Source organism: Euprymna scolopes, chromosome 19, assembly GCF_053919585.1.
Source record: "Euprymna scolopes isolate OS-2025 chromosome 19, ASM5391958v1, whole genome shotgun sequence".
NCBI classification, from domain to species: Eukaryota; Metazoa; Mollusca; class Cephalopoda; order Sepiida; family Sepiolidae; genus Euprymna; species Euprymna scolopes.
The window spans coordinates 111,359,634-111,383,190 of NC_136500.1; the positions used below are offsets into that span (position 1 = coordinate 111,359,634).

At 32.2% G+C, this 23,557-nt stretch overlaps 1 pseudogene across 1 annotated transcript in view; it reads right to left on the minus strand.

Annotated features, from left to right (window-relative positions):
* Positions 1–23,557, minus strand: part of LOC145239880 (uncharacterized) — a 79,218-nt pseudogene that overhangs the window by 12,349 nt on the left and 43,312 nt on the right. Inside the window, exons 8-11 of the transcript XR_013862389.1 lie at positions 15,489–15,611; positions 7,875–8,076; positions 6,908–7,087; positions 4,899–5,129 (exon numbers count right to left, since the gene is read on the minus strand). The product of XR_013862389.1 is annotated as an uncharacterized LOC145239880 (transcript). The remainder of the gene's footprint in view (positions 1–4,898; positions 5,130–6,907; positions 7,088–7,874; positions 8,077–15,488; positions 15,612–23,557) is intronic.

Below are 23,557 nucleotides of genomic sequence, written 5' to 3' on the forward strand. Positions count from 1 at the left end.
CTGTACAGATTCCCGAGTTCAACAAGATACACCTAAAGAAGGTTGTGGGTTACAGCAACTTATTCATTCTAACAATAACATTCGAGATGAGAACAGAAATCTGAATAATCCAAATAATTCAAACTATTAATAATTACACATACTTATAGACATACTTGTGAATGTTTGTATTATTTTGATTAATCGGACAATCATTCTCATCTTGAGTGTTATTAGCACAATGTTTCTGTCACTATACCTTGCAACCTTCTTCGGGTGTTGAATACATGTTTCCTTTTCTCTACTAAGGAAAACAGGGGTTAGCTCTGCATTGCAAGAATTCAAACCGTGGGCTTGAGGGTGAGGCCGTAGATCATAAAGAAAGTTCAATCTTCAGGCATCACTAAGATATATTTTTTTAGGGTTTTCCTACGACTCAGTTTTTCGGGATATCTATGCTAATTGTTAATATTAGGGGGAAAAAGTTTTATGAAACAGAGGATCGTGTATTTTTATTTAAAAAAAAAAACACCATGCAAGGAAGTCTTGTGAAGTGTTGGCTCATAACCACTTACACTGTTTATTTTGTGTTGAATTTTTTTTTTAATTCATAAATTGTGACATATCTGTTAAGACATTCTTTTTGCATAATTGAAAATAATTAGTCTTTTTACTTCTATATTATCTTTATTATATTATAAACTTGTATTTTCAGCATTTACATGCATTTGTGGTGTATATATGGGTAAAAGGAAGAGCACCACTTTTATTGGAGCTGGAATACACCACATTCAAAGCCTTATAGCCGACTTTCTTTGCTTTTGTAGGGAGGCAAGTAAATTGAGACAATTGTATCATTGCATTAGCAGTGTGATGATAGCACACTTCAAATGTCAGCCTCATATCAGAGAGCCACTTTGTTTATAAAAACATTAATGACCAAAGTGATTGAGGTTAGGACAAAGGTCAGATGAACTGTTGGTTCATCCAACATTAATCAGTGATTTAGCTTTTCTCTCTCCCTGTCTATTTTTGATCTGTATTCTTATCTTTTTCTTTCTCTTGAAGATATTTTACCTTCTCTCTCTTTTGTCAGAGCAAGGGAGAATTTAGCAGTTTGTTATTTCTTCTCACACAAAACAGATCATGCTGAGGTTCAGCTTGCTGAGTCTGAAAGTTTTACATGCTTTTCAGAAAGACGAAATTAAATACATTTCTTTTATATAAAAAAAATTGGTTGTCTGCTTCTTTATTACAAGTGTTCAATGGTCACAGCTCAGGTCATTAATTTCCTCTAGAGAATAAATGATGCAAGAATTAATAATGCTAAAAACTCATTAAACACACAATGGTTGAATCACTCATTCAGATGGCACAAGGCTATTGAATTCAAGAATCTGGAACAGTGTGAGTTTGAACTAGGGAATGTAATTATCATACCTCTCGGGAGCCAGGATAAGAGGCAATTTAGAGATGGCCCTACGGCACAGACACATTAAGATATGCTCCCTAGCCAACAATAGTGTTACATACAAACACACATATGTAAATTAGGTGAAGATGTTTTAGAATCATTCACTAAATGCTATTAGCACCATATAGAAATATTACAGAGTGGTTGAATCAACATATAGTGTAAAAGTGAGAAAAATGCAGATATCTAAGAGAAAGAGATGAATGATTTATTTGGTTAATTATAAATTACAGCTAATTAAGAACAATTAAAACAGAATTATTTTTCGAACATAACTCAATGCTAAAACTAAAATATATTTAAAAGTGTATTTTGTGTCATTAAAGTACATGAGAAAAAGGCCTTAGGGAAATAATGTTCATTAAGTCACATTTAGTTGGTAATAGATTATTTATAGCATTTTGATTTAAAAGGAAGAGTGTGTGGCTTTTAGAAATTGACTTCTAAACTAACCTTTCCATGACTAGGTTTTATTTAGCCATCTCTTTTTTAAGTTTATCCTTATCATTTGCTCCTATGTTTTCCTTGGCCTTCCCTTGTAAACTGACCCTGCTATCTCAACTGTTCTATATCTACGAATCCAAGCATTCTCATATATTTATTCAATGTGACCATATCAACAAAATCGCCTGTCCTGCACAGAAATAAAATTGAAATACTACCTGTGTCTTAGGAGGTTAAAAATTTTAACACTATTTTGGTAGGATGTTGAATTAGCAGGGACATTTTTTTTAATAACTAGTGGGCTAAGTTGTTCCATATGAAAGTGTGGATATTTAATTGATCATTTGGGTCACATTAAGATTGAAGATATTTGAAAATGAGTTAGTTGCAGCTTATAAGTTAGAAATGGGGGGGACTTTATGTAGTTTAGTAGAATAAATAGGGGCGTGTAGCCTCATTGTAGCCAGAATAAAAACTCCTAATGAGGGAAATTGATCGAATCAGTTAAGCTAAAATAAAGTAGGTTTTATATTAAATTGTTCCGTGTGTGAGAATTATTCCAGCTACTGGTCATCAACCACAGACTACAAGGTAAAATGAGAGGCTGGACATGGGTTTTATCAAGAGGCTAGACAATACATTTATTACTAATAATAATAATTAGCAGGACATGTGAAAATTCCACAGTGGCACCTTCATATGTAATATATTGCAGCTTGCTGCTGGGCATTCTGTGGACATTCAGCAAGAATGGAGATCCCGCAATATTATTGTAGCCCTTTTGTTAAAACTGTAAAAGTATTTACCTAAGTAATCTGGTTAATGTAGTGTCAGAATATATCTGGTTATTACGGTTTATCTCCATTATCTTTATAGGAGTCTGTGACATATTTTTATTGCATGGATGCCCAGTGCAAATGGAAACCCCACGATATCATTATACCATCTTTAGACAGAACAGATACTACCCTTTGATCCCAGTCAGACAACCAAGAATGGATATTTTAGTTTCACGTATGGTCCAAAAGCAACATCAATTGTTTTTATTTAAATATTTTTTTTACATTGAACCTTTGGTGATCAGGAGATCCTATTTATTAAAAAGGAGAATAGAAGGTGATAATGTGCAACGAACACTAAATTAGCGCATCTATATACGAATAATTTAATGTTCGCGGTATGTTATCACCTATCCTCTTTTTTAAGAAAAAGGATCTCCCAACCAAATAATTTATAATCTGGAAACCATGACACATGTATGTACATTAAAGGTACTACGGTATTAATATATAGCTAACTTGCATATAATCTGCTCTCTAGAGGATCTTTTAAGCTAGTAGTTACAGGAAGTTCTTGTGTTAAGATGAAGAGATGTTTTGAATGATACATCAAAACCTAATTTTCAACATACATAAGAGAAAACATCTAAAGAAGCACCTACATCAGTCATCTGTGCTCATGCAAAGGTAAAATTATAAGCTACATGATCGAAACAACGTTTCTAAGACACAGTATCATGGGGCTGCTTCCTGGCTGATTACAACATTGCAGTTTTCAAGTTCAATGTAAACAAATTCTAGTTGAGCCGTCCTCTTAAATAATCAATTTCTGACCATTTACAACCATCGTTATTAACCCTCTCAATGTTTCACCACCATCCACTTGTCAAACTCAATTAGTCTTTATCTTCAAATAAGCTGCGGACCTTGATAAACAGTTACTTGTTTGAAGAAAAAAATTCTATACATCATTTAATAATTAGGCCATACTCGAATGGCTTCAGGTGTGTGACCAATATTTGTAGGTGTTCCATCCATTTCAGATAATTTTTATAACGTGTAATTTTCACTTTCATAATGATGTTTTGTTTTTTTTTGTTTTTTTTACAAGCACTGGCATTCGAAGTTTCACCTTTTCACCTTTTACGCACGAAAGAAGGTATAATTAAAAGGAAGAGAAACAATACAACACAATGACCAAGGAACTCAAATAGCATACAAGTGGAATATAAACATCAAGTCGGCATCAGTCTAAGACTAAGCTTGTTTCCTTCAATAACTACAAGAAACCTTCTCTACCACCAATAGCAATGGCCAAGAACACATTGCCTGAAAGTACTTCTTTTAGACTCCTCGGCCTAACGTTTACAGGGAATATGAACTGGAATAGATACATTGAGAGCATTGCCAAGGCTGCTGCAAGGAAGGTTGGCTCCCTCTACCGTGCTAGAAAACTACTTACGCCTGCCAGTATCCTATACCTCTATAAGGCAACCATTCGCCCATGTATGGAGTACTGTTGTCACATCTGGGCTGGTGCATCTGCTGCTTGTCTCTCGCTTCTGGACAGGGTTCAAAAAAGAGTCGCCAACCTGATAGGTCCTGAACTGTCATCTAGGCTTCAACCTCTGTCCCATCAACGAGATGTTGCATTCCTCTGCCTGTTCTACAAATACTTTAATGGTGAATGCTCTGACGAACTGCAAACACTTGTACCTCCCCGACGTAACTACCCCCGACAAACCCGGCAAGCTACTAAGTTTCATCCCTTTACAGTAGAGATCCCTAGGTGCAAGAAAGCCTTTTACTCCAATAGTTTCTTCCCCAGAACTGCGGGTCTTTGGAACTCCCTTCCGGGATTCTGCTTTCCCAACTGCAATGATATGCAGAAGTTCAAGTGTAATGTTAACAAACATCTTTCTACTCTTCTCCCTTCATAATGACCCCGCTAATTAATTCCCTAATAGTAGCCCCCTGCTTCAAAGTGGCACTGTGCCTTGTTTGGGGTGAAAATTGAATAAAAAAAAAAAAAAAAAAAAAAAAAAAGTCTGTCTTCTGTCGTGCTCAACAAATTAGTTCTCATGGAAAATTTCCATTTATACTACAAATGTCAAAATCAAAATATAAACCATGTTGTAATGATGAAATATAGGCTGTCGGGTTAGTCGTTGCCTGTATAAATATAAAATGTCATTAAATAAAACAGCTTGCATTTAACTTACCTAACGGTTTATCAGAATGATAAGAAGCGTCTCCATCTGGTGTGACCTCATCTTCCCCATGAGCTGTCCGCTTGTGCATTGCTAATGTGGATGTCTGTCGGTAGGTCTTGCCACAATGATTGCACACATAAGGTTTGGAATGTGTGTGCACCACGTGATGTTTGTAAAGGTTCGAATATTCTGTGAACCGTTTGCCACAATCTTGTACTGTACATACATAAGGTTTCTCTCCTGAAATGTATACAAGGGAATTAAACTCATAAATGACATGGAAATAGAATTCTTTCAGGATTTAAGCTTCCATTGGAATTTTGGCAAAAAAAAAAAAAAAAAAAAAAAATCCATGTGAAAAAGACTTTAAAAAATGAAAGGAAAAAAATGATTAAAATAAAGAAATGAATAAGTTAGAGAATGAATAAACTAAAAAATAAAAAAAAATTAATCAATAAAATTTAGTAAAAAATTGGATGAATAAAAAAATAACAAACGAATTAAAAAATGAATCATGTTTAAAAATAACAAATAAAAGGAAAAAATCGAAAAGAAAAAACATTGAAAAATGCCAAATTCTATTTCAAGTTTAAATTTTTGCATTTTAAATGGTTTCATTATAGTTGTAAATCAAGTATCAAAGCTAACAGAGAAAACAATAGGAAAAATTCTAACAAGTATAGGAAAGACGGTTTACTAAACAAGTAACAATTGCTAGAATGAGCTAGAATGTCTTGCAAGATTGTTCTTTTTAAGTAATAGAAAATTCCATCATAGTTATTTACACACTAGATGATAATTATCATTTACATTTAACACAAATAAAAAAAAAAAATTGACATGTTCAGATTAAGAACAGAAATCAAAATATTGAATTTCAATTATAACCAATGTTCCTATTTACAATGCCTCCCCACGGGGCAGAGTAAAGATAAAGATAGACACCAGGGTCGTTTTTAACGTGGAGAAAAGGAACAAAAATTAAAATTGTCTCAGTCGTAAAGGATTTCTCCTCCACTAACAGAGAACAAGAAACTGAAATGCAGCATCTGAAGAACAGATACTACACTTTGATCTTGACCCGAAGGCCAAGGAATTGTTATGTTGAAATTAGTAGTATATCAAAAAATTATCGAAAATGATAAAGTAAAAAATTATTAATGAAAAAGTTTTCAAAGTAATAATAAGTTATATATAAATAATAAACAGATTCCAAATAATGAGTTACTTCCCTTGTTTAAGTTACATTTCCAAAAATAATAATGGCGGATCAATGGATCATGAAATCGTGAAAGTACATGTTTTATGTAATGATGCAGCAACATGTTACCAATTACGATATGACAATTAAGTAGATAACATTGGTTTTTAATGCAAAATCAATTTTGCAATTTTCGTTCTTATGTCGAACATGCATTTTAAAATATGAAAAAAATGTAAAAAATAAATGAAAAACATAAACAATGAAAAAATAAAAAATGTAAAAAACAAATGAAAAAAAAAACAAAAAATGAAAAAAATGAAAAGACAAATAATGAAAAGAACAAAAAATGAAAAAAAAAACAAATGAAAATAATAAAATGAAAATAAAAATGAAAAAAGTATAAAAAAAAATTACAAATAAAAAAGAAAAAGAAAATAAAAATGAAAAAATAAATAAAAAACAAGTGAAAAAAAATGAAAAAAATAAAATGAAAAAAATAAAATGAAAAAATAAAAAATGAAAAAAATAAATAAAATGAAAAATAAATAAAATGAAAAATAAATAAAATGAAAAATAAATAAAATGAAAAATAAATAAAATGAAAAATAAATAAAATGAAAAATAAATAAAATGAAAAATAAAATGAAAAATATTAAAAAATGAAAAAAAAAAAATGAAAAAATAAAAAAAAATAAAAAATGAAAAAAAAATAAAAAATGAAAACAGTCAAAAAATGAAATAATGAAAAATGAAGAAATAAATAAGTTAAAAAATGTTTTTGTTAAATAAAAAAAATAAAAATTTTTTTAAGTACCTGTGTGTATGCGTACATGGTTCTTATAATTTGTAGCTGAAGCAAATGCTCTGCTACAACCTATTTCTCGACACACATAAGGTCTTTCTCCAGTGTGTGTTCGAATATGTACTTTACGAATATTAGATGTTGTAAATGATCTTGCACAGCCAACAAACGGACATTTAAATGGACGTTCACCTGTAAAATAAAAATATGCTGTCAGATGACAATAAATAATATTTACAAAATATAAAATGTCTTTTTGTTACTGATATTGAGTTATTCTGAAAATTCGTGACATCCAGCATCAGAGAGTTCAACTCCAAAAGCATACTTTTTTTCATTTGATCACCAACAATTATGCAGTGATCTGATTTGGGCCTACAATCTCCTCGATGAACATTGATATACCTCAGGACCTTTTATTCACTCCTGCACCAGAACTTGGACTACACAGATACATGAAATTATTTCATTGTCAATTTTGATTAAACTAAAGGAGGGCTACTTTTTCAGTCAGAATCCCTGATCTTTGGAATAGACTTCTACATGAAGTAATATATTCACCAACAACGCAACAATTCAAGGTAAATTTCAACAGATATTGGACTAAAAATGATCCAGTAGATGTGCTAGATGTATTTTTAACAAAAAAATCAGCCACAATTAGGTTCTAAAATGTGTTGGTTTAAAAATAGCGGACCCATAATTTGTCAAGTAAACTCAAGGATTATCTCCCTTGTTTGTCATACTAACTTGTTTCCACGTTAAAACATGCAATAAAACTAGATAAGTTGATAAATTTCATTTCCAGTGCAATTATTTTTTCTACTGGATCATTTTTACAATTTATGGAAGGAGGAAAGAGAAAAGGATGTTGACTACATTAAAGATATTTTTTCATTGTTTTATTTAACTTAAAACATGGGCACAACTTTTGTTGCAGCCTGATATTGGACAAAAAAATTTTTTTAAAAAAGATTACCAGTGTGTGTGCGGACATGTTTTTGCAAATCTCCTGATGTTTTAAATGCTTTATCACAGTTCTCTTTTGGACACTTGTAGGGTTTCTCCCCAGTATGAACGCGGATATGACTTTTGAGGCCATAACCCGTGGCAAAGGCCTTTCCACAATTGCAAAACTCACACTTAAAAGGACGATCTCCAGTGTGTGAGCGTTTATGAACCTGCGAAAAAAAAAAAAAGTGAAACTCAATATATTTTATGTATTTCCACATTTGGAAGTTAAAAGGTAAAAAAAAAAGACAATTCTAAATAAAATCCCTCAGATCATATATAAATCTGGTATCCCAGTTTTGTCATCAGCTGAAATTATTATCATCATATTTGGTTAACATGTTTTACATTATGTAAAATTATGTTTTAAATGCTGGCAATTATAAGCTAGAGAAGAACAAGAGGTGAACAAACGTACCACCCCCTTCCCACCCATCAGCTATATAACAAAAGAAATGGGTTTAGCATAGCATTATATTTGACATCATCCAAATGTCATGCCTTTCCAAACATAAAAATACATAGAACACACTTTTCGAATTGACTTTATATGAAAACATTTTTGTTTCATTTTCTTTAATGACTGAATCAGGTAATAGAATCTATCTATTATAGCTACTAAAACTTTGTAGATCTTGTTTGCATATTTGTATCTGAGCACAATGTCTCACATCACAAAAGATCACAACTAAAACAGGCATGAAAGACACTGGGGAAATCCTTTATGATATCATCTTCTAAAACAGGCTGAAGATACTGAAAATGATGAAGTAATAAAAGGATGATGTCATCCATTAAATTAAAGAACACAAGATGACACATAATTGGATCACAGGTGGTCTATGTAGATAGTAACTGGTATTCATTCATTCATTCATTTTCTCTCTCTCTCACTCACACACACACACACACACACACACACACACACACACACACACATTAATATTTGAAATTTTTTGCACTACACTATGGTCCATTCACACTTGAATTCCAGATTCTTTCTTTGATTACTATTTTATTAATTGATTGATTTTTTAAATTTTTTATTCTTATTGAAAATGGCTTTTGTTTCACAAAACAAAAGGTTTCTTATATATTTTTTATATTTTCAAATTTATGCCAACTAGCATTTTTTTAGGAATAATTATTTTCTGATGAAAAGACTATCTTTGAAAATTCATGGGTTAAGGATTTTTCTTTACTATAATTTCTTCTTTGAATTTTTGATGGATTAATAAATATCGTAATCTAGTCAATTCTCCCCCCCCCCCCCGTTCACTCTTTCACCTCTTCGTCTAATGATTTCCTAGTAACTCCCTTCCTCCACATTGAATATGCCTTCTTTCCTTTTTCTTCTTTATTTATTTTTTTTCTGCCCTTATTTTGAATTTCTGGAGTATATATTTCACATGACCCTGCCTCCGGCTTCCTTTAAATTTTATAACATTTTATTTTTAAGTACATGCAACTTTTTCTTTTTCTTCATATGAGGACTGGTTTCTTCTGTGGAAAGCAACTATTTTTTTAAGTCAAGGACTAGTGGTTTTAACTGATCATCTGTCCAAAATATTAGCATGTCCAATGTTGTGACCTTGTAAATTTATTTATATTAATAAAAATATATCTTGCTCTTCTTTCATTGAGCACTCTTAATAACCTTGTTAAATTCAATAGTTATCACTCTTTAATACCTATAACCCGGTATATATAACAAATAAATGACAAAAGTCTATATCGCAAATTACAAGATGCTGACCATCTTACCATTTATTCCTTGAAGTATGTTTAACATGCACAATTCTTGACAGCAGCTGTGCAATTGTGAATGTGAAACATACTGAAAGAAATAAATGGTAAGATGGTCAACATCTTCAAATTTGGAATACAGACTTTTGTCATTTATTTATTATATGCTCTGTAATTACTAGGGCTTTGACAACAGCATATTCTTTTCATTGTTTTGATTCTCAGGTATATATCCATTGATATCTTATATGTTTTTATGTAGAGTGATGTGGTTCTAAGTTAATTAATTGTGTCTAACTGTCGGATATATACTTGAGAGTCAAAACAATGAAAAGAATATGCTGTTGTCATATCCCTAGTAATTACATTGAGCTTCATAAATTAAAGAATTGGTATAAATAAAAGGTGAAATATAATTGAAGAAACATATTTCCACACACACACACATCTCTCCTTGGGAGAGATGTTAGTCTAGCAGCACTGATGAGTTGTGATACAATGAAACAATATTGTATGTCGATGATTACAAATATATTTTAAGCCCTACTCTTTGGGTAGAGCACTGTCATAAATAATCTCACCCGCTACTTAATTGGCTGAAAAATGCGAGGCTCGCTGTTTGTTTGTAAATAAGCGGTTTGAGCACTATAAAAGTGGTGGATGAATGTTTGTTTAAAATAGACATTTGACATGGTTATTTGCGGGCACCGCTCCCATGGGTCGATGAGTAGAACTGCCAACTGTCAGCACAATGGTTCTTGGTTCAATCCTTGGCTTGGAAGAGGTGCTAGTCTAGCAGCACTGATGAGTTGTGATACAACGAAACAGTACTGTATGTCGATGACTACAAATATATTTTAAGCCTCTTTGGGTAGAGCACATATATATATTTGTAGTCATTGGCATACAGTACTGTATGTCAATGACTACAAATATATATATACTCGACAAACAATCTAGATCCGGAAAGGGAAGGGGGTCTAGAATACTATTAAAAAACTCTGTGGATCTAGTTATCTTGAAGTATACTGAATGATGTCACAAAGGGATGAAATCGTCCACTAAAACAGAGGTGGAAGACCACAGGAAAATTCTTTATGACATTGAAAATGGATAATATCATTTTGTGACATCATCCATTAAAGAGGAGGTAGAAGATTATACATAACCTGAAGAGTTGTGAGTTGCCTATGCAGACAGTGTGATACTGTTTGCATAGAATTAATATTTCCCCTTATAGAGATAAAAAGGAAAGCCTACAACATTAGTGAATTTTTCAATGTTTCAACCCTTATTTAAGGAACTTCATCTTTGAAAAATCAATCACCCTGATGAAATCCCTTAAATAGGGATAAACATTCAATAAATTATTTGAAAATCTTCTAACAGGATGTCAGATGTTTTTTTTTTTAGGAGGGGGAGGGGGTCTGTGTTATTTTATAAGCAAATTTTCCATGTTTAAAAACTTGCCATTTTTATTAATAACCTTTTTTTTTTTTAAGTTTTCTTTTGGGAACACTGTGTCTGTTTTTTATTAATATTTGATTTTCTTTGAGAGCATTCAAATAAAAAGACAACACTTTTCATTACAAGTTGTGAAATATGCATAAGATGGTAATGATAAAAATATAGATATTCGCTGAAAGAAAAAATTAAAAGTAAACAAAAATTATGATTGTGGACGGACTCCATCTTTTGCCCATTGGAATGCAACTAACCAGTATATCTGCTCTGAAGCCAGAAACGACTTCATTGAGCTTTTTATTTGAAACAATTTGAACAATATTATAAGGAGTACATACTTTAATATATATATATATATATATATTATATTATATATATTATATTATATATAAATAAAGTGAACTCATTTTTCCCCCTCCAACTTTGACCTTAATAGGATTAAAAATCATGACATTACATGCAAATGTAATGTGTACAGACTGTAGCATATTATCTCAGGTTTGCTATAGGCCTATTACCTCTAAAGTTCCAAGAATGGTATATTCCTATATTTTTTCTGGTGAGAGTCCACTGACAAAATCGCTTAGATTCAATGGAAGGTGCAACATCTTTTCTCTCTCCCCATTTACACCGCAGCGCATGCGTTCACAAGGAACACTACGAGGAAACACACTGGTTTGGCATCGTACAAGGTTACTTGTTTGGCATCGTACAATGTGTTTCTTTTTTTTTTTTTGTTTTTTTGTTTATCTTTTTTCCCTGATTTATGCTTTTATCTTTTTCCATAATAAAATAGAAATAAAAATTTTTTTTTAAAAACACGAAAACGCGAATTCTATTATTGTTTTCATTTTGCTTTTTTTTTCGTTAGTATTAGACGCAATCTGCGAGACTAACCGGATTTTACTTCCGGTTTTAATGACTAACCGTGAAATCTAACTATGACCTTTATTTATCAGTACTTTCAACTCAACGTTTATTTTTACACAAAGATTACAACGCAACAATATCGTGAATTCACTTGCATTACACTTAAATTAAAATTAAAACAAATAAATTCATTTAGAATTCGAGAAAACAAAAACATTCATTTAGAATTCGAGTGTGATGTGATTACTGAAACTAAACCAAAACAAACTTCACTGTGGAATTGATATTTAACCTATTTCACTTTTTAGTTAATTCATCACTTTTTTTTTTTTTCTTTTGGCGCTTTCGCCTTAATGATTCGAGTTCGACCCCCACTCCCCCTTCAAACTCTTTTCAAACACATGGGCACCGCCGGACCGTTCGTATTGCATCAGGTTAATTTTTTAATTGTTTTTTTTTTTTAATTTTTTTTTTTTAATCTTTTTAACATTCTTTGTTTTTATAATATTTAAACAGGGTTATGACTTTGCTTTGTTTTCATTTTACCCCCCCCAACCACGCATGACTCTAAAAACCAGGGCAACACCGGGTACCGCCCGCTAGTATATATATAAAATAAAATTTTTTATACAATAACTGTTACTTGTACAGCAGCATTGCTTCCAACAAAGCCTTCATCAGATGATGACTTTGGCTTCAGGCATGGTTTCGGGGTCGAAGCATCATTACCACTAGTCCAGAGTGCCCCAGCAGTATCTCATGATACCACCAGACTTTGTTGGTTTGTTGTCAATCTGTGGAGTTGCCATAGCCACGATGATGCAAATAGAACCTTGTCTTGTATTTTCTTGATTTATTTTTCCTTGTTTGATGAATAAAGACCAAGATTATTCAAGAACGTGGAGGTTGAGTTCACAATAAAGCCTTAACATCCAACTGCAATAGGAAATCTAATAGCTTTCCAGCCATTTTTGACACATTCTTCTCGTAGATCTTCATATCTTTCCAACTTACGCTGGTGTGCCCAGTCAAAACTTTCCTCAAATGTTAGTTCAACGACAAAATCTTTTTTCAAATTAATGAACCAAATGGTGATATCCAGATGCTGATCTGTTAATGTTATTTCAGTTGGAAATATGAGCTGGCACTCTAAGTCGAATGCAAAGCTCCAGTCCATGCAGCCATCAAACTATGATGAGCTCTGCCTATATTTACATAATGATTTTGAACTATTTCTTTTTTTAATTAAATGAATTACTCTACTGGTGATATTTTGAGCTTCATTGGCAGTAAAAATCACTTTGTTTGTGCGCGTGTGTGTGTGTGTGTGTGTGTGTGTGTGTGTGTGTGTGTGTGTGTGCGCGCCAGTTCTTTCCTCATAGGTTCCAAAACGGCTGAGCCTACCTTTTGTCTAATTTCGCACAAAGCTAATTTATGTCTGGTAGTGTTCTTAGATATGTTTTGTACAGAAATTCATCTGATAAGTATCGAAAATCAAAAAATTCAATTTTAAAAATAGCTTTTCTTTTTTAAAAAGAATTTTTACAGGGGAATATTTTATGTTATACCAACAAGGGAGATAATAAAATTTCAGCAAATCATTTCTTCTTAAAAAACAGATTTATTATAATCTGGAGATATAGCTTAGTGATAATAGAGTATTCGACTATAGATCGAATGATCCCCTATTTAAGCCCAGGTGTACCTCACCATTTTATTTTAATTTTTTCTTATTAATGAGTTCAATTTACGATAAAAGAAGAGGTGCCATTTAAAATCGATGCAAATCATTTCTTTATTTGCATATTTTAAAACTAAACATTAATCAGAAGTGACTTTTCCAGGGCATTCATCATCAAGCCCAAATATTAACTGACGTGATATTGTAAACAAACACAGACGGAATTTGAAGAACTACATTATCATTATTATTTTTTTGTGAATTAGTCCGCCAGGCAAATTATTCCTCGTAATATTATAATATTTAATAGAGGATTGATTCTGTAATAATACATATACAATCGCCATAAATTAAAATATCATATTTAAGCATATTGTATGACTGGGCAACGACGGGCTACTAGCTAGTATATATATATAAAAGTGACCTTGTCTGTCCATGTACTCAACAAACTTCTGTCAATGTTTGGTCTACAGACTTAAAACTTGATATACAGAGGATTCAGAGTGGTGGAACAAATTTGATTTGAGTTTTAATCATGAGAAATAGCTGCTAAGGGGTGAAAATATAAAAAAATTGGAACTTGGCAGGCGTAAGTCAACTAAATGTGTATCTTCTACACACATGCAAATATACATTTGTATACTTAACATTATTTTTAAAGGTTTGATATGCATATGGACTTAGCTTAGATTGCAACAAATAATGCTGGAGAGCTATACGTTTTGGTTTCAATTCTAGGTGATAGCACCTAAGTCATTTTTTTTCTTTTTTTTTTTTAACTTTTGACATTATTATATATATATATATATATATATATATATATATATATATATATATATTGTATAATCAATAGAGAATTGCTCTATAAAAATAAATATGAAATCTGCATAAATTAAAATATATTAAAGTGTACTTCACAACTGGATAATGTCGGGCAGCATATTAGTTTTATATATACACTCAGTATACACCATAAACATGTATGGAAATTCAATAGAAAAATAACAGCACTTGTTACTTCTATTTTATCCAAAGAGATGCAAGAAAGATTTCTTAACAAATAGATCAGTTTATAAATTTTAGAATGAAATTAAAGTGGAACAAATAGGGGCAGTGACTGTGACCCAACAGGTCACAGGTTCTACCAATTAACATTATATTAGACTTGACATCATATGTGCATGCTCATCCATGAACAAGTCTGACATAATTCCACCCCACTGGATGTCCTGAAGACATCCATATACATATGTAACCCAAAAAAGGCCATCTATTCCAATTGCACTCATCATCTAGATGCACAAGCACAAACACTACTGGCCTTGACTGGGAAAGTGTTCAGAAGAGATAGAGAAAATTATAGGACTCCAAGTGTAACGATAAAATCACATTATTATATTTTTTTATTACTAATAAGTCATCACTTACCAGGATAAAAACAACTTAAGAATAAGATGGATGGATTGTCAGTTGCATGAACAATATTATGAGAAGATTGAAAATAATGAATGGATGGGACAAAATTTGATTACTTAAGAGAATGACTCGATAAATATTTGTTGACATCAGATTTGAAGACAACTATGTTATAGTCTGCAGAGAAGCAGTACTGTGGCAATGTGTTTCACAGATGAGAAGTTCTTGAAAAGAAACTTTGTTCATGGAAATTCTGTTTGATCTTAAACACAGAGAAAGAAAGCAAATTTCTTGGCAATGGTGGCCCTTTTTGTTTTGGAAAAAGAGGGAGATATGGAAGATAAAGATCATCGGAAATCAGTAAATGTGCATGAGCTGCAAGGTGAAAAGGTCTCGACTTACTTTGAGGTGGTGTTGCGTAGTATATAGACGTCCACAACCTTCATATGTACAACGGTAGGACCTCTCCCCCTGGATAGCAAGAGCCTTCTCTGCGGCCAGCTGATTGGAACTAGAGATCAATGCCTACAAGGAGAAACGGTCAAGTCAGGACTGCAGCAAACAGGTCAACACGCGGCCAAAACTGATTGCAGCACAAGACTAAAACGGGCTCACCTCACGCAATCACTCAAGCCAATCAAATTGGGTTAAAAAGGCCGATATAAAGATTTTATATTCACATTCTCAACTTTTAAATGAAAATTCTAATAAATATTCAAGTAGAATATATATTTAGCATAAACCTTTTTTAAAAAAAACACTTTCAATACAAATGGTAGCTTATTGAGAATCGTTAATGCTTAAAGTAGCATCAGTACAGTGGACCAGTGTGGACTATGAATTCCGAATTTGGTTTCTGTTGGGGCTACAGCATATAATTTCACTAATTGGAAAAGGGATGACTCAATATATCCTCCCTTGAACTATAGATTAAATAATAAAGTCAACTAGACTCCCAAGTAAAGCAACTAGTATATGAAATTTTTGTTTTGTTTTTTACCATATAAAACATCTTTGGGTTATTTAATGCCAATCCAGTCATTTTGGTAAAATAATTTATGTTCACACTTCTTAGTAGCTTCATATATTTATTCATGGTGTTTGGTTTAAGTAGTTATATATCAAATGCAGTTTCATATTATATATCCAGGAGAGGTTCTATTTAACCCTTAGATGGAAGCCTGACAGGCACTACTGCTTCATTCAGGGCAGACTTGGGAGTAGTGGTAAGTAAGACATGACTCCACATTTCCCAAAAGCTCCAAATTAAGACCTCACCAGCAGATGGAGTTTCATGCCATATGCAAGACAATTATAGAAAGAAAACTCCAAAAACATGTACCAACGCTGCAGACTGGCTGTAACAGCTTGTCCCAATACACTTGAAGAAAAAAGGTACAAGAACTCAAATCCTGAAAAGAAAAGAGGAAAGAGTTCATTAGGTTGGTGCAGATCGATTCCGTCCTTTCTGTGATGACAAAAAGGCTATTGCTAGAGGAAGGAATGTTTGGCTGTTAAAACACGAGTGGACAATATTGGGTCGAGTTGTGTTTGGCTGAGCAGATCACATAATAGATTTTGAGAAAGAAATTTTAAAATAGTGGGTTAGTTAGGTTAAAGCTGTTAATGAGAGGCAAAGCTAGCATTCAGGTGGCCATAGAGGATGCTCTTCTTCATCGTCACCTGAATAATAAATTGATTAAAAACAGTAAGGAATGTATAATATTACTCAAAATTTGTCCTGTAATTATTCGTTGAATGGAGTTAATAAATTTATATTTTAAAATATTTTATGTTATTTGTGTCACTTCATCGCATTGCAGATTCTAACTATAAAGATGGAGAGAACAATTCTTCAATATGAATGAAGGGGAACATGTCTCTATTAGCAGCTATTAGTTATTACCTATTGTTGAGATATATGTTGGAAAACAGGAAACAGACAAGGGGTTAGGAAGAGGATCAAAGGATTGATCGTATAGAGTTGTAAAAACCAGAATGACAATGACATCAAATATGACAATGACATCAAATATGGCAAACAGAAAGTGACGGTTGAAAGACCGTTAGTTGTTGTTGGATTATTTTTTCGCTTTAATGGAAATTGCTCCAGACAAGGCATGAAGCCACTTGATGCAAGGAACTAAAAAGAATAAAAAGTGGTTATCGCAAAGACAGAAGATGCTTATTGACCTTAAGTCTTACAAAAGATCAAGGCTATAGATATGAGAAGACAGTCAGCAGGAGGAGACTTCAAGAAGTCTGCAGTTCTTGGAAATAAGCTGAAAAACAAGGTATCAAACAAGGAAAATTGGTGAAGACCAATAGACCAACAAGTCAAACAAGCTGGAACAAAAGAAGCAGGAGATAGATCAGACAAATCTGAAGAACACATGTCATAATATTTATGGATAAAAACAAACTAGCAAATATCAAGTTTGTGAGAGAGAGGTTGCAGTGAAGAAAAAAACGATGAGAACAATCAAATTACAGATATGTTTTTGCACATTGTCAAGAACCCTCAAATGACAACAGTACTCTATGTATGGTTTGATAGTAGATTTGTAGAGATAGAGAAAAACCTCATGTGTGAGAAAGTGTTTGGAGCGATAGAGAATCAACTTTATGAGAAGCAGAAAGAACAATGTTTCGGGTTATGGATAGCCGCCCACATTAAAGAGTCATGATTGCCAACACTTAAATGGCTGATGATGGTAACAATGCTCATTTCAAATGTCTTGATAATACTTCTGTGCCTTCATATGCATATTGGACTCATGCAAAATCGTACATTTGAACCACAAAGAAATTTATCTTTTTGTTACTGTTAATACACATCTCTTGTTAATCCCAAATCTTTCTCATCGCTTTCTCTCAAGTTTTCCTCAGCATTAACCTTCCCATTGACATTGTTACTTCAATTGTTCTACATCTAATAACTCTCCAACTTTCCTGAGAATTCTTGGGTTAAAGTAGAACAGTTGAGGTAGCAGAGTCAGTAGGCCAAGGAAAACTTGGGAAGAAGTGATAATAGATTTGAGAGAAAGAGAATTAAAAAAAACAAAAAAAAAGTACTCGTACAGCTTAATCAATGTTTAAAAATGAAAATAATGAAAATGTTATATTGCACGTACTCGTTATGGAATAAAGTTTTCAAACAAAACAAAAATTACTTAATTTGATCAAGTAATTTTTTTTTTTTTTAACAGAGGAAAATCACATTTTAATGAGATCAATCGTATTGTCACTATTTGCCAATTTCCGAGGACGAGGTGGGGCTGCCTTTAAATGAAAAAGGACAAAATGAAAAAGGGATTAAAAAATAAGTGAAAAAAAACTCAAATATTTATTTATGTATTTTTTCTGCCCATGTTTCAAAATAATCTCATCAAATTTTGACAAACTTTAAGTGGTGATTGGAGTTATCTCCCCTCACACACTCCTCTTCATCTGCGGAAAAACAAGATGGCTACGACAGGAGCTCATTAAAGTTTGATTTTTCTCTGTAAAAAAAAAATACTTGATCAAATTAAGTGATTTTTTGTATGAAAATTTTATTCCATAACGAGTAAGTACAATATAACTTTTTTTTCAATATTTTCATTTTTTAATGTCTTGACAAGTACAAGTACCAAAAAAACTGGCTAGACATCAGTTAGTTTGGAAGTCAATTTCTAAAGATCATTCAACACATGCAGTATATAAAACAGATATTAAACGGAAGACGATGATCTAGTCTTCATTATATGCCTGCAGTTTTCACGTTCTTATTATTGCTAACTACAATTTTTTTTTTTCAATTCAAATGTATGTTTGCAAAACGAGAACTTATATTAAAAACACCTACATCAGAATTTAGACCTGATTTATATGTGTTTAGTTTTAATATGCATTTTGATTATTTTTTTGTTTACATGCATATGTGGACGCAGGAATTTGATTACTATTAAAATGCATTTGATGTTGTCTGGTGTGTGTTCGGTTTAATTTTTATTTATAGACTAGTACGCTGCCGGTTTTCCATGATCATAAAATATGCTTGGGGCTCGTTAAGACATAGTTGACAAATCGATTTTTTAAATATATTGTTTTAAGCAAAATCAATATTATGTACTTAATTGTCATGCCGGAAATAATAACATGTCCAAAAATTACGAAAATTCAGTGAGTAGAACAACTGCTGTTGGGTTTTTAGTAAAAATATTGCAGTCATGACACAAGTAATCTAAAATATTCCTTTCGGAGTTATGTCCCCTGAGTTTAAACTCCTACCCTCTACCTTATAACACCTAAGAAAAATGTGATAAAAATATAAATTTTAACTATAAACAACTTTCTACAAGATGAATTTTCATAATTTTTGGATATATTACTATTTTCGGCATGACAATTAAGTATGTAATATTGTTTTTGCTTAAAACGGCATATTTTAAAAAATTGATCTGCTTAAATATGATATTTTAATTTATGCAGATTTCTTATTAATTATTACAGAGACAATTCTTTATTAATTATTAAACTGTACTCAATATATAGTAGTGGCCACCTAGCATGGCCTGATACACTTAATACACTTATATAATTACATTTTAATGTATGCAGATTTCATATTTATTATTATAGAGCAAATTATCTATTGATTATTATATTGTACCCAATATATAGTAGCAATTTCAAAAGTTTTTAAAATATGATTTGGTTGCAATCAGCTACAATTGAAACTGAAACACGTAGCTCTCCAGTGTTATTTGTTACCATCTGAGCTAAGTTCATATGTTTTTCCCCATTTGTCTCTTGTATAATTGGTTGTTGCCATAGGATCTCATGTGGCTGAGTAGACCAGCCCTTTACAGACAAGCTTGACTTCTGATAACACACACGATGAAATGTGTCTGGAATGTTCAGCACAGCTCACTTCTATAAAACATGTTTCAAGATTGAGTACTCCAGTTGCCTTGCTTCTAATTTTTCATTGCCATCATAAACCTGCTTCTGTCAAAACAATTGCTTCGGAATGATCCTCTTTATTCACCTTCAGATTGTCTTTAACAACATTTTGAAAATGTCTCTTTGGCTTGTATCAAGGATATTTACCATGTGGCACAAGTTTTCCATATAACAGTAGAGACACTGTCATCTCCCAACCTAGCTAAGTGCCCAACCCAAGATATCTGTCTATATATGACACACACACACGCACTTTTATGCTGGAGACACCAACTTGCTGTAGAACAGCGAGGTTTAATGTTAAAGATTACCAATTTACGTTTAAGATCCTTGCAAGAAGCATGTGTGGTCAAACCTTTTAAGGGCATTGATGTGTCAAACGCACGTGGTTCATGTCTCCAAAGAATAATGGAGTATGGTAAACAATTCATACACACCGAGCTTTATTTCGATGATGATTGCTCCATCTAATCAGACGTTTATCTGAACCCTATCAAGCTTTACTTTTCAATTCTTAAAAGTATTTCAGAGTGACGAAAACCTACTTAGAAGAGAGTTTAGCCAAGATATACAAAGAGATCAATTACGCTTAACTTGGTCCCCTTAAGATGTTGGGTTCGACATCCCGGTTTTCTGGTGAAATTTACCTTCATTTTCTTCAGATTGATTGTGAATCCAAAATCAATAAGTAGAAGAGATTCGTTATCCTCTTCAGTGTAAAAAATGTAATTTGCATAGTTAGTGCAGATGAACTTCCACATAAGGGTTTGGAAAATATCGAACTTTGCATTAAAATGAATGAGGTTGAAGATCTTGCCAGTGGTTTGAAAACATAAAAACACTAACATTAAAGCAGAGGAGGGGGGTCATCAGAGAACAATATATTTATAAAGTCTTGGGTGAATTTATCCAGAAAATACTTCTTCTAATGGAAGGTTTTGGTGTATTTTGGCTAGTTCCATAGCAGGCTTGTATTTTGTTTCTGTCTTGTTTGTAAGACAGTCTTGTTCAAAATGTTTGGCCAGTTTCATGATGGAGGTTGTTCTATTGGCTCTTATTTTGTGATGGTCATGTACCATCATGAGGTTTGAATTCTGGGAGTTAATCAGATATTCCTCAATGCTCATAATAGTGATGCTATGTTGATGGTCAATTTCTGAGAGACCCATACCTCCTACTCCTCTGGCCAGATACAGCTTAGGCAGACACTGGTTTCTGTGTTACTCTGTACAATGTCAACATCTTCCTTGTTTTAGTGTCTAGTCTGTTTATGCTCTTTTGTGACCGGTTAACAATGCAAAAGCTGTATATTATCAAAAACATGGATAGTTGGTTAATGGCAGTTACTTCGTTTTTGTTAATAAATTCTGTTCTACAGATTTTCCTTAAACAGCATACACATTCTTTGCCAATTTTTTCTCTCATCTGGACATGCTGAATTGAATTGCTTTCTTCTAAGCCAAAGTATTTCTTTTGTTCCTGCTCTTCTAAGTCTTTGATGTTATTCATCAAAATGTGTTTCCATTTGGATCTCTTAACCAATTCTGATGAAGCACTTGGCACATTTGTCCAGGTCAAACTTCATTTCAATATCTTTGGAGAAGGTATGTATGACCTGCAAGTGTAGACTTAAATCAGCATTTGAACTGGATACAGCTTGAGGTCATCCATAAGAAGCAGGTGATTGACTCTTTCATTTGATTTTTTTTGGCAGCCTTGGCTCAGGTTGTAGACTTTATTCAGTATTTTACTTAGTGGATTTATTTACAAGCAAAAGAGTAAAAGAGATCCTTTTATCTTGATGTCAGGAATCATTATAGTTCCATTAGAGTGGCTTATTTTTTCTGTTTTTTTTTTTTTTTGTTCTAGTTGAAGATGAATCATCCTGTCGGATGCCAGACATTCACTTGCTATCTCATAAATTCCAACAGAGATCTCTAAGATTGTAACCATCCCTTTAAGTGAAATTGTTTGAATCCTTCTTGCACTTGGTTCACAGGGTATAGTGTACTGCCAAACTGGAAACATGCTTTAATGTTCTGAAGTTGTTTAAACAATGTGATAAATCTTGGTGGGAATCAAAGTTTGCGAAGGATTATCCAAAGTGCTATTCTCTTAACAATGGTCAAAACTTTTGTCAGATCTACAAAAACCTGTTCAATATAATTTTTCTGAAGTTGTCAGGCAAAAAAAAAAAAAAAAAAAAAAATCACATCTATTGCGCTAGAATCAGATCTAAAATCACTGGTATTTTAGAATAACTGAGGAAAATATCCACTTGTGTAGCAAAATATGTTTGCATAAATCAAAATATTATAAAAAAATATATAACTATTATGTTAATTCTATAACATTTGCAGGATTGATTGTACAATTTATGAATAAAAAGACATTGGGAATATATATCTATTATAATCTCTCTCTTAGTTTGTCTGTTCCACTTTTTTTTAGAAACTACTGAGCCAATCTGTCTGAAATTTTGTATGGATCTTTGTTATGATAAAATGCAGCAAACTAAGTATTATGATATCTGTTCGATGCACAGTTAAGAATTAATATTAATGCCAGTTTTTAAAGGGCTGAAATGTCTAGCACATATATAATAACATGAAAAACAATTTTTCAAAATTGAAACAGAGCCGAATGAAGACAGCAGACTTTGCACACATGAACAGCTTAATATCATTTCCGATCAGCAGATACAACATGCAGTAATTCATGCTATCGTAACAATATTTAAATGTTTCATCCATTCAATGATCAAATGCTTCATATGCTGACGTGTTTCTTTAAAAAACATTATTTTTTTAAAGTTACAAATAATAGTCCAATGTTTTACTTATGTATTACTAAGCATCACCTTTTATTATATTGTGAATATAAAGAAACGGGTACTTTTACTTTAGCAACAGTCGTTTTTTTCTTTTTTCAGTGCAAATTCTGTAGAAGCACCCATATATATATATAACATGTTTATATGTAATTTAACTATTTGGGATAGTAATAACATAAATAACAAAGCTCTTTTAGATAACTCAATAGTGTGATACTAGAGCTTTAAATATTTTTCTTAAAGATATCATGTTAAAAGGAACAGGACACTCAAGTAGTTACTCATTTTTAAAATGTTGCTCTTTTATTGGTAACACCTTGCATACAATTGTTTCATCTTTCGTATTGGCATGCAAGTATATAATAGTTCATCAATTATAATTTTGCACAATGTGGCTTCATCATCATGTAGAAAAAACAATTTGTTAAAAGTTTCACAATTCATAAATTAAGACCTTTCTTATTAACACAGTGAGTATTCATTTTTTTTTTTTAATCCATAACATATATTGTATCAAACAGGCTATATCTGCACTAAAGATGAAAACACACTTGCCTTACAATATTCCTGTGAACTCTGTAATAGTAGGTAGCTGACATTTTTTCTTTCTATTGCATACAATTAATTTTTTTCTGACTTCTGGTGGTTACGGGCTAAACTGTTGGGTTCGCAACAAATTTTAAAAACTATT